Source organism: Apteryx mantelli, chromosome 3 (assembly GCF_036417845.1).
Source record: "Apteryx mantelli isolate bAptMan1 chromosome 3, bAptMan1.hap1, whole genome shotgun sequence".
Classification (NCBI taxonomy): Eukaryota; Metazoa; Chordata; class Aves; order Apterygiformes; family Apterygidae; genus Apteryx; species Apteryx mantelli.
This window is the reverse complement of record NC_089980.1, coordinates 80,030,677-80,044,498: the sequence shown is the minus strand read 5'-3', so window position 1 is coordinate 80,044,498 and position 13,822 is coordinate 80,030,677. Positions and strand designations below refer to the sequence as shown.

At 40.0% G+C, this 13,822-nt stretch overlaps 1 long non-coding RNA gene across 2 annotated transcripts in view; it reads left to right on the top strand.

Moving 5' to 3' along the window:
• Positions 1–13,822, top strand: part of LOC106498011 (uncharacterized) — a 64,876-nt gene that overhangs the window by 3,016 nt on the left and 48,038 nt on the right. The window contains exon 3 of one of the 2 annotated variants that reach the window (XR_001294884.2): positions 2,264–2,489. The exons of the other annotated variant lie outside the window; for it this stretch is intronic. This is a non-coding gene — a long non-coding RNA (uncharacterized lncRNA). Of the gene's footprint in view, positions 1–2,263; positions 2,490–13,822 lie in introns of those variants that run through there. 2 annotated transcript variants of the gene reach the window in all.

The following is a 13,822-nucleotide window of genomic DNA, read 5'->3' as shown; positions in this document are numbered from 1 at the left end:
TCTTATGTTACTTTTTTTAATGACATTTGAGATGAGATCACTGTGTGCAGGAACATCAGCTGTTCAACTGATCGTACCAAAATTGACTCTAGTTCTTTTGCATGCTTTATCCACTCTGCTGGTTGCAAATGCTCTGCAAAAACTCTCCTGGCTTCACATATTGCAAGAAAACATATTTGATGGCTCAAGTCACAAATTATCTCACTCTGATTATCTTTCGGTCTTCTGATACTATCTGGCAATGGCAGTTTTGTTACATCTGTTGCATGTAAAATCAGATCTTGCATCCAGGTTTTCATTGGAGGAGCAAAACTTGTGCTGCACCACCATAGGCATGAAAATGCACATATGTATACGTGTGTGAGGAAGAGTGCTGTTTTTTCAGCGTTTATCATCAATAATTCTGCAGTGTGTTTGTGACACGCTAAAATATATGTGATGCAGATGGTATGCCATGATGATCATGATGAGCCAGTAATGAAATACAACTTTAAGAATTGTAAGTTATCCCCCTGTTCCTCTGTTTTCTCTGCTAATCATCCAATAAAAACTTACCCCTCAAGCAGGGGAAAATTTTCAGTAGGATTATAGTAGATAAAATGCTTTAAGACGTTCAGATGAAAGATGCTTTATAGGAAACCAGCATTTTTATAGCAGGATATTTTTTTAATTATGATGGTCACATGATTTTTCTTGTTAAAAATATTTCGCTTCCTTTTTATTGTATGGAATATATACAATACTTAGTAGTACGTGATCAGAAGACATGGTCTTGTCACATCATATGTCGTTCTTGTTATTGAAGATAAAACAAGGAAGGAGAATTTTTTTTCTGAGTCTGTGTAGATCTCCTAATAGTACACACCCGCTGCAGAAAGGAGTTGCAGAAAGGCTGGGTTGTAATGAGCAGGCTTTGTGGGTACCATTTGATATACGTGCCTTTGTATGAAATAACTTTTCTGTATCAAACTTCTCTGTGTATATTTATGCAATACACCATAGACTCAGTTGTTTCACAACTGCATCAAACTCTGGAGAAACCAATGGAAAGATTCATGGTGAATTTGGTGGAGTTTCACATCAAAAGCCCCAGTGGAAGAAGAATTAGGCTCCTTATTTCTTTGTTTTATAGATACAAAAATTGTAGTCATAATAATTGGTGATACAGATTTAAATTTACTTTAGTTTAAAAGAAAGATATGAGTTCAACAGATAACCAGAATTATAGTGTATATTTTGAAAGTACAAAGCTTTCAAAGTCAGATTTTTATGCACTTTGTGAATTTAACACTACAGTGAAATGGTAGTCATTGTTTAGATTAAAAGAATTATTACTAAATTATTGCAAGTTATAGAGAGGAGAAAAGAGATCCTTTACCTGTGTACATTGTGAAAGAAAGTAATAGGACATAATAATTTGCAGGATGGGATTCTTCAGTAACATAGTATCAGCCCTTTGTGCCATTAAAAAGAGAGGAACTTGCCATATGCTGCTGTTTAAGGGAAAAAAAGTCATGCTAGAATGAGAAATAAAACATTGTTAATATTACCAGGTTTTGCTTTGTTAACTTCACATTCTTTAATTTATGCAAAAAAATTCATGTAAAAATTTATGCAAGGATTTTATGAAGTGCTTCTATACACCCACAATTTTACTGTTGCGTTGCAAGTGGATCATAAATCCTCAGATGTTTTTAAAGCTAAGACATGCAGCCATATAAAATTGAAATTCCCAGGGATTTTTCAGAATTATGATTTGTCTTGTGTAGTAGATCTGAGGAGCCACTGCTTTTCCTGTCCCATATTTTTCATAAGGGAAATCAAATACAGTAGTATCAACCTAGAATTTCTACTGAGCAGAAAAATACTGGTATTAACTTGCCTGCCTTTTAAACCAAGATTTTTTATGCAAATTTATAATCATTTTACAGATTAGAATAGAAGACATGATTTTTCATAAAGCATGTATCTCTTCTATGCTTTTTAGCTGGATGCATTGGCAGATGTTACAGTATGTATGCCTTACTATGTGTAGTTGTGTTTCTACTCTGAGAGTATGTATTTTGTTTCATTTGTTGTTTTGGTAAAATTACTGAATGTTTCCATAAGCACAGGAGCAGGTTTCCTATCACAGAGCTCTTTGAATGTGAAAATGGCATAGCAAATATACAGACTCAAGAAAGCATTTCAAGACTGCTGGTAGTTACAGTATTCCAGTACAAGGCACTCTGATAAACTGCTGTACAAATGTGTTCCATTACAGTGTACTGACAGGTTGGTGTGGTGACATTAGGAAGATGACAGCAATGCTTGAATAATGATTCAACTTGAAAAATCTTCATTGTTTTGTGACTATTTGGAGGATGATTCCAAATAATACTACAAAAGACTCAGATTATAAATGTGTTGGGGTGACATTTGTAATTGTCTTGGATAACACAGTCGGCTGACCTTTGTAAACCAGTTACTACACAATCCATGATTCAATAAAACCTACCCCGTCCAAATGTTTTTAAACTGGTTTCATTTTGTAGCTTTTTTTTTTTAATAGGTTAGATTTTTACAAAACTTGTCAATAAGATTCCTGCTGCCTCAAAGTTCCAGATTTTTCTTTTTTTATTTACTATGTGAACATTTCAATCAAACCAAATATGACAGCTTAAAGAGCTGCAGATGGCTGTGGGGCTAGAGAGAACTCACTGTCTAAATTAACAGGTAGAAAGGAGAGTCTCCTACTAGGCTATCTTAAGTTCAGCTGAGCTAATTTAGTAATGAATTTTTCTTCAGCCTCAATTCACAGCGTAAAGTTTTGAACCTTCTCTGGTGCAGACTGGACTCTGCTGGTGGTAAGCATTTTCTTTTTTAAATTTACTGTAATGGACATCTGTAAATCCAAAAACATCCATGATTTCACATGTGTTTCTGATTTTTTTTTTTTTTTTTTTTTTTGACACTGGGTTGTTAAATACAGGTTGTAGCTGTAGTTTGACTTTGTCTCTTTTACGCATGTCCTGCTTTAAAAAGGAATGAAACTAATAAGCGTGGGTAGAAAGGTGCAAGGTAAATCCTTATTTCTTCACAAACCTTATTTTGCATGATCGAAGATTTATTTGCTTTTTCATTGTACGAGCATTTGTTCATTCCTGTTGCTTCTTAATTTAGCTTCTTCTAGCTATGTTATAAGGTAAGAGGCTTAGGTAGATTCCATTCTGAAAAGAAAAATTGTTCAGATCAAGAAAAGCTACAAAAACTAGACTGTCGACTGAGTAAAAAATGTTGGTCTCACCCCTCCCCATTCATACATCAACAATCTTTTACTGTCGTAACTAGAAGGGTAAAGTACTCTCTAGCAACAATTTTTCAGAAAAATGAATTTGTATGTTGTCATTAGGTTGTAATTAAGGGCTTGTCTTGAATTTTTACTTTTCATTTTTTAAATTTGAATTCTTTTTTTAAACTGATTAATTGGAAATTTCTTGTATTGTGGCCAATGGCCAAGATACCAGTTTATAATTGAGTTACATGCTTAGATATAGAGTTGCAGCTCCATTTCATGCAACTTTTTGCTTTGAATTTGTAACTCGCCACATATGGAAAGGGAATACCTTCTGTAGTAAGCAACTTCCATATGGTCCCTTATTTCTTTGCTATAAAGTACTTAAATGGAGCTGTATATCCCTGCTGTTTTAAGCTCACTCTGTTATAGGGAGTTCTTAGAAGTTTCCTGACAGTTTTCTGAGACCAAATTGAGAAAAATGTTTTCCTCACCTCTGAGCACAGCTATGTGAAACAGACTGTACTGTACTAAATACAGTTTATTGGCATCAATTTGAACTTTATTCTGCTCATTTTTCTGTTTTCTGCATGGAAACATTTTAGCAAACCTATTTGTTGGTTTCTTGGCTACAATATTCCTGAAAACAGTTGATCTTCAGTGACTATTGCAAAAAGTGGAAATGAAACCTTCAGTTAACCCTTGGAAGCATTGCTTTCAAAACATTGATTGTAGGTGTTAAGTCAGCCACTAAGCAGAGCACAGAAAATGCCATGATCATTATCTGTGATGAACACAGCTCAGAAATACCCCAGACAATACTCACCACTTCCCTTGAACAATCTCCCGGCCAAAAATATTTTTGAGAAGACGTTATGAATAATTTTAAATAATAATCTTTGGAAGCCGAACTATTCACAGTAAAAGACAGATGCGTCACTGTTAAAAAACACTTGCTGGAAATCATTTTCAATCAATCTACTATGTCAAAAATAGCCTATGAAAATAATTATGATGAGTACTTTTATCTTGGGAATGGTCTTCACTGCTTCAGCAATCATATATTTTCAAAAAATGTCATAAAGAAGGATCCCAGGCCAAAATTTCTGGGATGCTTCCAGTACCCCCAGAGCTGTACAAGTTTAATTCAGTGCTACTCTATTATTATGCTCAGTGTGCTTTTCACAGATGAACTGAAACATTTAAATGCTAAATAATTTCTGTTTATCTAGAGCATTGTCACTTTTTTTTTCTTTGTTGTTAAGATGCTTCTGTTTAATTGAATTTATTTATCCCTCGTTCAGTCCTTAAAAACTTTTAATGTTCTGGGGAGCACAGAATACACTGGGAACATATTGCTATCTATTACTACTGTAAGAACTAGAAAAGTATTTACCTTAAATCAACACAATACTTTGGATTCAGGGATTTTTTTTTTTAAATTAAAACAGGAATATTAGGACATGAAGTACCATTCCAAAATGAATGAAATCATTCTGAAGATACTGATTTTTTTCTCAATTCTATCGCTATTTTTTTATCCAAAACTATTTGCCAGTTCTGATATACATTCTTGCATGGCTTTGACATGTATCTGCTTCTACTGACAGATAAACTACTTGGGTAAAAAAATGGACTCACCCTAAAGCTATCACTTACATATTAGAAATGTATCTGTTGCTTAAACAATAGCAACTTTTAAAATGACAATCAGCTTATTACAGAGCTCTATGACACAAAACCATGTTATCTTTTTAAAGAAAAATATATATGTCCGTGTTCTACTGTTCAGTTTTTAATCCTCCATTGTTGCTGGTTGATCACAGGTTTTAATTACAGAGACAGTCTCCCAGACCCTGCTGGTAATTAATTGCTGTAACTCGTGTGCCTTTGTGAAGTCTGCAGTGTGTCTGCAGATAAACAACTCATTAACACTTTTATACAAGTGAAATGGATTTCCAGTTATTACTATCTTCCCCCTTCCCCCAATTTTCACAGGCATTTTGCTTAGAAATTATGGATGCCTCATTGCTTACCAAACTAGATAGCCTTGTGTTTCTTCCTCCACCATTCAGAAATGGTTTAATCAAAGTCACACTGCTGAGCTGTTGCACCTGCCCTCCTACTGCTGTGCTTGTGCGAGAAGCCTTTTGAATGATAAAACGAGTGTTTTGTATAAAACAAGGGAATCAGAATGAGGGTTTGGGCCAGAACAGTGGTAGCAGTTTATAGAAAAAGGATCAAATGTGAGTGATACTGACAGAGAATCTGTATTGATGTTAGCGTCTGTATAAGTATCTCAGGACACTAGATTAGGTCAGATGACTAAGGGAAAAAAATGTGACCGTAAGTATCCAGTGTATATGGGTACAAACTAGAAGATCCAGTGGAATCTGTAACACGGTGTATTACAAACAGAAAATAGGTGTAAACTAATTCTGTGACCTGCTTATCTGCAGAAAGCTGGGACTCGATCCAGCAACTTTGATCCTCCAAGAAAAGAGGGAATGCAGCATCATGTACAGCTAATTTAGTAGAGTTCACCCAGAGTACAGCTCAAGTCCTAACGTGGGCTTGGCTACATGACCCCAGCTGCTGTGCGCAGTGAGCCTCCTGCCTTCCCAAAGCTGGATTCCTCTATTTGGCACCCAGGAGCCTTTTCACAAGGTGGGATTTTGTACTTATCAGAAAAAAAAAGCCTTGCACTTCAGTTGCTCCAAAGAGGGTCCTGCCTCTTTAGCACAGTAGTTCTCTGTTTCAGCAGACATACTTGGAAATCTTTACAGCATTCCACTGGAACCAGTCTAACTTCGGTGCTTTATTTCTCTGAGGCACCGCAAGTATGGAACATATTACCTTACTGGGGAAAATCCTGACCTGTATTACTGCTTTGGTACTTTCAGAGTGGTCTTCATGCACTGTATCCCAAAGTGCCTTACAGAGTAATAAATTACATTACCCACAACGATTATGACCTCAGTAAGATCCACCTAGGGCCAAGAATAGCTACATGTTACTGTCAGTTAATTAGTCGTGGTGTTCATTAACTGAGGAAGTGAGAGCCAGGAAGCTATCCTTTACCTTTGTGGCTGGTGTCATGGGATGGCATGAAAGCCATCTAAACGGTCGCTGGCAGCAAGTCGAAAGGAAGTTAAATATCTCCAGGAGTTCATTCCTGTGGCCCATGAGATGGGCACAAGCACACATGCAGTCACCCCGTAATGCACACCACACTCACGTCCAGGCCCAAGGTTGTGATCCTCACTTCTTACAAACGTGGCCTGGGCAACTATGACCTTAAACCCGAATCCTGTGTAATCGCTGAGTTTGGCTACCCTATCTGGCGAGGGTGGCTCTCCAGTCCTGCAGCCTGATAGACTCTGAGTTCAGACAAAGGCATAGGCAGGGCTTGCTCCTGGGGCATAGAGACTGGTATGTGCAAGCACACTCAGTGGATTAACATACCACTGGGCAAACCCAGTTGGGCTATTAGCTGCCTTTCTGTAAGCCATCCAGAAGCCTTTTTGGAAGTAGAAATCAAATACTCCATATTCTAACATGTAATGAAAAAGACATCTATGTCTGCAGCCTGATACTGCTAGTGCCTGGCCTTAATCCTTATGAGCCTAAATGATGAACCATGATGCAAGCTGATGGAGAGCTGGAGCAGCAGTACACAACTTCTTGCGCTCCAGAGGAAAAGGCATGAACTGCCCCTCCGGACAGAAATGTTGCAGTTCATGCAGTCAGCAGCACACAAAGGGAGTGCTACTGTTCACTTACTCCGCAAACTGCACAGCCAATGCCCAGCTATATCCTTCTATCTGAAAGCATCCTTTCACTCAAAAGAGGACTGACACTGAAACAGTAAGAGGTTTTTGGTCCGTGTGAGAGGCAGAGAGCAGGCCAGGGATGGGTATGAGACTGAATACCACTGTCTGTTTCAAGATCCTATAGATATGCAGATGCGTGCTTTTGGATTTCTCATTTAGTGCTAGTTGTCTCGGTCTTTCTACTCCTTCCCAACTTTTGGCACCTGACAGCCTATGGGACTCTTTAGTAGCCCTCCTTCTTCCATTCAGAGTTCAACCACATTTCTTATCTCCCTTTACTCTGCCAGCAACCTTTGTTACTCTCCCACAGACAACATCATTCCCATTTTCTTTCTAGAGCATTTATTTTTTAAGTACAAAAAATGTCTTCATGCTTTTTCCTCTCTTCCTCCACTCTGCTCCACACTGCATATTCTGGAAGTCACCTTCAGACCACTCTTGAGTGTTACCTCTATTGCACAGGGCTGGGATCATGTTACAGCTTTCCTCTTCTCACTAAAGATGTGTGTTCTGATTTGAACTTCTCCAAAGTTCAGGGATGTTTGGAATCTGAGCTTTTGGCTTAGGCCCCTCTCAGTGCCTCATATCAGAGTCTAGGAATTGAAAGAAGTTGTACGTGGCCTGGAAAGCCAAGCCTGCAGGATGGAAGTGACAAAGAATAAAAGAAAAATAATAGTACTTCAAACAAATTAAAACTGACCCTGCAATTAATTGTGTGGACTTTGGGAACATACCAGCACGTCTTTGTTTTCATCCAAGCCACATCTCAGGTGGGGCTCACCTGGTTTCTGGAAATCCCAACAAGCAAATTCATTCCAGGAACCAAGCCTGACATGGTTGCAAATGCTGTCATATTCTTTCACTTTCACTGCAAGGGACCAGGCTAGGAGAAGGTGGTGGAAAATATCACCATAAAGGTAATGTCATTTGGCACTCAGCTGCTTTTCCTTCATAATGGATCTGAGGAGGGCAGAACAAACATTTTTGTTTCACCAGTGTAGGGTTGGACAGCTCAACTTTGCCTTATGGTCAAGATTCAACATGCACACGGAAGGAAGATGAGACTTGTTTCAAAGTATTTGTCAAAACACTGCATTCCACATCGGGTAGCATGGCATCAGATCGCTTGAGGTTACATCTGACACTGTTAGATGTCTAGTGTGAAGCCATCAAAGGTTGCATTTTGCTCAGGGACCCCTCTCCACCCCCCCCACACAGCCCACCAATCCAGGAGGTATTCCCACAATGCCAGTCAGGTGTCTGTCAGGAATGAATTGCTGTGCAAGCTTCACTGAGCCTTTCCGTTGTCAAAACAAGAATAGCTGTAATTTTCTCTCTTTCTGTTTACAGGAAACAAAAGCTTCCTTCCTGTCCTTTTCCTTGTGGCAGAAAATAGACCAACCGAGAGACTGCCCAGAGATGGCAGAGAGTACCAGTGGCTGCCTCATCCCCTTTCCTAGGGAGCTGTTACAGCAGCAGGCTATATTTAACCTATTTTGTTGCACACTGGCAGTCGCATCCCCTCTTACTTTCTTCCTTCTCTGAGTCTCTGTGTCTCTTTGCAGCTCCTTCCTGCTACTGTGAGATGTGTGAACTATATATGGCCTGGGAAATCTGTGGCAGTCAGTATTTTTAAACCGTCCAAGCCTCCGGTTTGCACACTGCTGTGACGCAGATTAGTTAGCTTTGCAAGTTTCTCATGGGAATCCAGGGTGCCCAGCCGTAGTTTGCAATGCTTGGGTGTTTATTTTTTACCCTTGACCATGCAACCCTTGGGGCCTTGGACTGATATCTTGAGACTTGGGAAGCAGCAGACCTTGTGTGTGCACAGGGGAGGGTTTAAGCCAGGCTGTTGTCATGGTGCTGCTTTCTGGATGTAAGCTGCAGGTCTGCGAAAAGATGTGACCTTTCCAGCTGGCCAAATGTGGCCAGCTATCGTGGCAGGCTGTGTATACGAAGGACCTCCCTAAACACTTGGCACGTGTCATCTGCCCTCCTGCAAAGTCTGTGTCTTGGCTGAAAGTCTCTGTTCATACCCTCTGTGGAAACAACATCACTTCATAATTTTAGCAAGAGATTGGAAGATAGCACTGATACTTCATTTAGTCACTTGGGACTCGTTTAGTAACCTCCATGCCATTCTCTGAATGGGGCAAGGAGCCTTATGCGGGGTCCACAGCTCCTAAAAGACAGGCAGCACATGTAAAGTCTAAGCATCAAGCTGTGTTGGGTATTTTTAGCTAATGAAGAGTACACACAAAACAGATAGTCTGTGTCGCGTCCAGTTCTCTATCTAGACAAAAACATTGGGGGGGAGGGAAACAAAGGTAATGTCCAAGTCACTGGGAAGACTGGGAGCAAAAGGTAGTCTTGCTGAGTCCTGCCTGCATTATGCTACTCACACATTGCCTCTCCAGAAGTAAGGCTAATAAAAAGGAGAAAACAGAGGAAGGTAACAAGCCCTAAGAATAAACCAAGGACATAAAAATCAGATGGAAGGTGAGGGAGAAGAGGTTTATGGTAATGAAACCCTGGTCAATATATATTTGGTGTAGAAAATACTAAATAAAAATAAAGGAAAAAATATGTGGGAGCAAATCCTTTGACTAGCTCCACTTGCACAACAGACCTTTGTTGTTCCCTCTTCTTCCACAGCTAAAATCCTCCCTGACTAAAAAAAGTGCTTCTGAGGACACAAAGATTCCTCATGAATTTTCTTCTGTTGCCACCTTTTAATTTCTCGTTTATATTCAATACACAGAAAGGAGAATGCTGTTTTGAGACTCTTTTCTGGAAACATCCTGACCAAAAACATTCTTCAAACATTTTCACTGAGAGAAAGCACGGGAGCCACTTGTATTGTCTACAACATAAAAATCCATTTTTCTCTTTTTTCTTTTTTTGCTGAAGTTCTTTCAGAAGATAAAGAGGATGTATTAGTCACAACCTTGTAGACTGAGAAAATTCTCTTAATGAGATATTCTTCTGTGAAGAAATAATGCCGTGTTTCTTTTTTTTTAATATTTATGATGTATGTGGACTGAAATTAAATAACTAAAGTTCTTGTGCATGAATTTAGTCCTGTAGAACAGTGAACTTGCCTGCAGCATATATTTGCAAATATACATATGTTCAGCTATAAATATGTACTTATATCTACTGTTGTCTTTTATGCTGTGTTTCCTCAGTAAGAATCATAACTATAGTAGTGAGGAAACAATTCAAAGTTTAATCTAAACCTTTGGGATGCAGTCGATTCTCATAGATTTCAGTGGCATTTGGACAAGGCCCTTCTAAAAGCTGATCTTATTTGAGATGTTTGATTCTAGCTTCATGAAAGTACCTGTAATTTGTGAAGACCAGCCTTTCAAGCTTTAAGGATTTGCAGTTTAAGGAATGCTAATCAGTATTTATATGGTAATAATTTGACCTCTGCACTGCTCTAGTCAATTTGTTTTAGTTGCTAATAGACCACAACACTTCAGCCTGTCAAAAAGTGAAGGATCACAGATATTATCAGAAAACTTCTAGTTTTGGTGCAATGACACTAGGCAGTATTACAGTGAAGGCTAATTTCTCAGGGCCAATTGGACCAGTGTAGGAAAGGCTCTGTGTTCAGGAAACTGTTTGTCATGGTTGATTAACTTCTTGGATTTATAAACATTTAGCTAAAACAACACTGAGGATACAAGTTTAGCAGGATTAAAGGAAAGCATGAGACATATTTATTATCAGTGAGGACACCTGATGCCAATAGGTAAGAAAAAAGGAGAGAGGTAAATCCTCATGATTCTATTAGTGACAACCCCTGGTCCCCGAGATGTCTTAGATGCATTATGAAGTTAGTAAAGAGGCACTCTGATGTTAGTAAAGAGAATTCAGGACAAACCTCTGTCAAAGGTAGAATATTAGATTAGATAAACCAAGGGCTTAATCTGATTTGGAAAGTATTATTTGCCAAGTACATGTTTGCTCATGAAAACTGAGGTTTTTCTTAGCAGGGTACTGATTGGGGGTTTTGTATTTCAAAATTTGGCTCTATTTGTCTCCTTTCTACCAGAGAAGACCTTAGTTTAAGCACACACATTATTTTGGGATCAAAATGGCTTTATCATTCCAGAGGTACTTTCCCAAGTGTTCCCATGGCATGGATTGGTCAGTGGATTTTTAATTCTGTGGATGCCAATTAGAAAACAAAGCATAAGAGGAAGTTCACTTCTGGGCAGAGAGAGCATGTCGTGGGTGGCCTTTGATGCCACAAAGCCTCAGACTTCAGCCACCTGAGAAGTTAAATAATAAACCCTGACTGGGGAAGCTTGTGGGCATTACATCATTTACACATAAAAACAGGAAAAATAGATTTATTGGACACGTGGGTGGCTATGACATCACCAGCAGCCAATCTAGAAGTTTTAGCTATATCCAGCAGTCTAATGCTCCTTAATACCATTCTTTGTAGATGAGTATCCCACAAACCTGCCTCTCTTCTTTGGATTTCTGTTCTTTAGTTGTGCTACAGATTGACTGTGACATATTGAGTGAGATCTGTACAGCTGCAGCTGTAGGGAGATTGCTTTGCATTGTAGACATAGGATGTGCTCTGAGTGTTTTTCAAAACAAGCGTAGTTCTGGAGACATGAACTGCTGCTGCAGTTTTAATGGGGATTGAGAACAGACCAAAGGGACTTCTGGAGATCTGATGTGCTTGAAGCATTTTATTATGGTGATACTGGCTGCTTAGAAGTGGCTATAAGACTGTTGTGTTTCCTAAATTAACCTAAAGAATTTCTAACTGTCTGAAAAATAATTATCTGGGGAAAAAAATGTTCCCTAATACAAAAGCTTGAGAATAGGCACTGAGCAGCAACAGAACAGCTAGTGGTGGTAGAGGGCATTGCTCCTGCACTCCTCCTTAGAAATGATGAGAGGAGAGCCCTAGGACTGACTGAAATGAAGGAGGGAAGGATCATTTGAGTTTGCAAGGACAGAGCAGCAAGGCTAATCAGCCGTAGGAATAGGTGCTGGCAAAAACAAAAGGCATACAGGAGGCAATAAGATTCTTAGGTGTTATTTCTGGGAGTCTAGGCCTCCACGTAAGCACAATACAGCAATAATTTGCTTTTGAGTGTAATCCATCTCTGTTGCTTTAGGCTCTGTGCAACTGCTCATTCACCCCAATAACTCACCCCTCACACTTCACCTAAGGGAGCGTGTTGGACCAGGACCAGCTCATATTCTCTGGAAAAGCACCCACTGCACACTGACCCTAGACAGCCTTGCTGAAAGCATCTCTGAGCTTTCTTTAATTAAAACTCTGATTTGGGCTCAAGCAAGAGAAAATAAACATTGTCCAGTTCCGGTGTTCAGATCCCTCTGCATTCTCAATGTAAACCAGATGTCACAGCTGATTCCTAAAACTGCTCTGAATGTGGCAATCACAACCTCCTACTACTCACCACAGAAGGGCAGCAGTCAGGGGCTGAACCTAGTAGCTGCCTTTATGCATCTTGCTTTCATATTTAGTCTCAGAATGTTTCCTGATCTTTGATATTCTAACTTCTCTCTCTCCCTCTTTTTTTTTTTCTCCTCTCTCTTCCCTCACAGCTTCAGAAAAGAGTTGACACACAGTACATCTGTAAAAAAAGGGGGGGGGGGAGGAGCAAGAAAAAAGGCAAGAAAAAAAAGCCTATGTCCCTTTGATTGTTTCTGAGACAACAGGTAAGAGATCCAGAGCACTGGCATTTTCCCAGCTGCATGCACATGGTGTCAGGGCTTGCTCGGTGCCCCACGGGGACGGGTGGGAGGCTGTCTGTCAGCATGGATCCTGGGGAAATTGTGTGAAACAAATAAGCCTCTCTTGTGCTCCCATGTCAGCCCATTGTATGGGGCTCCCACTCCGGCTGCTGAGTCCCCTGCTTCACTTGCCGGGTGGCTGGAGGAAGACTAGTAGGCAGGCAGGTGTCAAAGGCAGCCTCAGATGTGAATCTGAAGGCTGAGGCACCTTCAAAACATCAGGACTGGAGATAAATGACTTCCTCTTCCCAGGGCTGCAGCTGGGTCATGCAGGAAGGGGGACAAGTTTATCACTTCAGGAAAGAGAAGATGTATTTGGCAGTTACGAATTTTACTGAAATAGATGAAAGAAAAAGCTTTTCCTTCAGTCACTTAACTTCCTGCACCAGCTTCCATCCTTCCTAAGTAATCATCATGGGAGAACCCATGAAGTAGGGATTACAAGCCAGTAGCCGGGCAGGAGTACATTCAGAATAAAATAAGGTGAAAGAGGGGCAATGCTGAACCAAGCTGGCCAGTTTAGACACCTCTGAAAGCCATCCTGGCTACACTCCAGAGCCTTGTGAGTGCAACAAAGGGCATGGACCTAAAGCGGAAAGAGGTTGTGGGGAGGTTGAATGACACTGGCCCACAAGCTGAGTCCTGTCCCTGCACCACCAGGTGGGCAACATGGATTTAAAAGCATTATCAGAGTGGCTGCCAAATAACGCTCCTCCAGGTTTTCCACCAGATTAGGGCTGGGGAACATCTTCATACAGACAGGTAGCTTTGACTTAGGTTACTGGAGTCAACATACAGGAACATGGCAAAGGAAGGTGGAAGTTGTGTTCAAAATGTCACAGAGGCAACTGAGATTTTTGTTCATCTGTTGCCTGTTCCCAATGCAGCATGCTATTACAAAAGCAGATTTACTAGAAGCAGG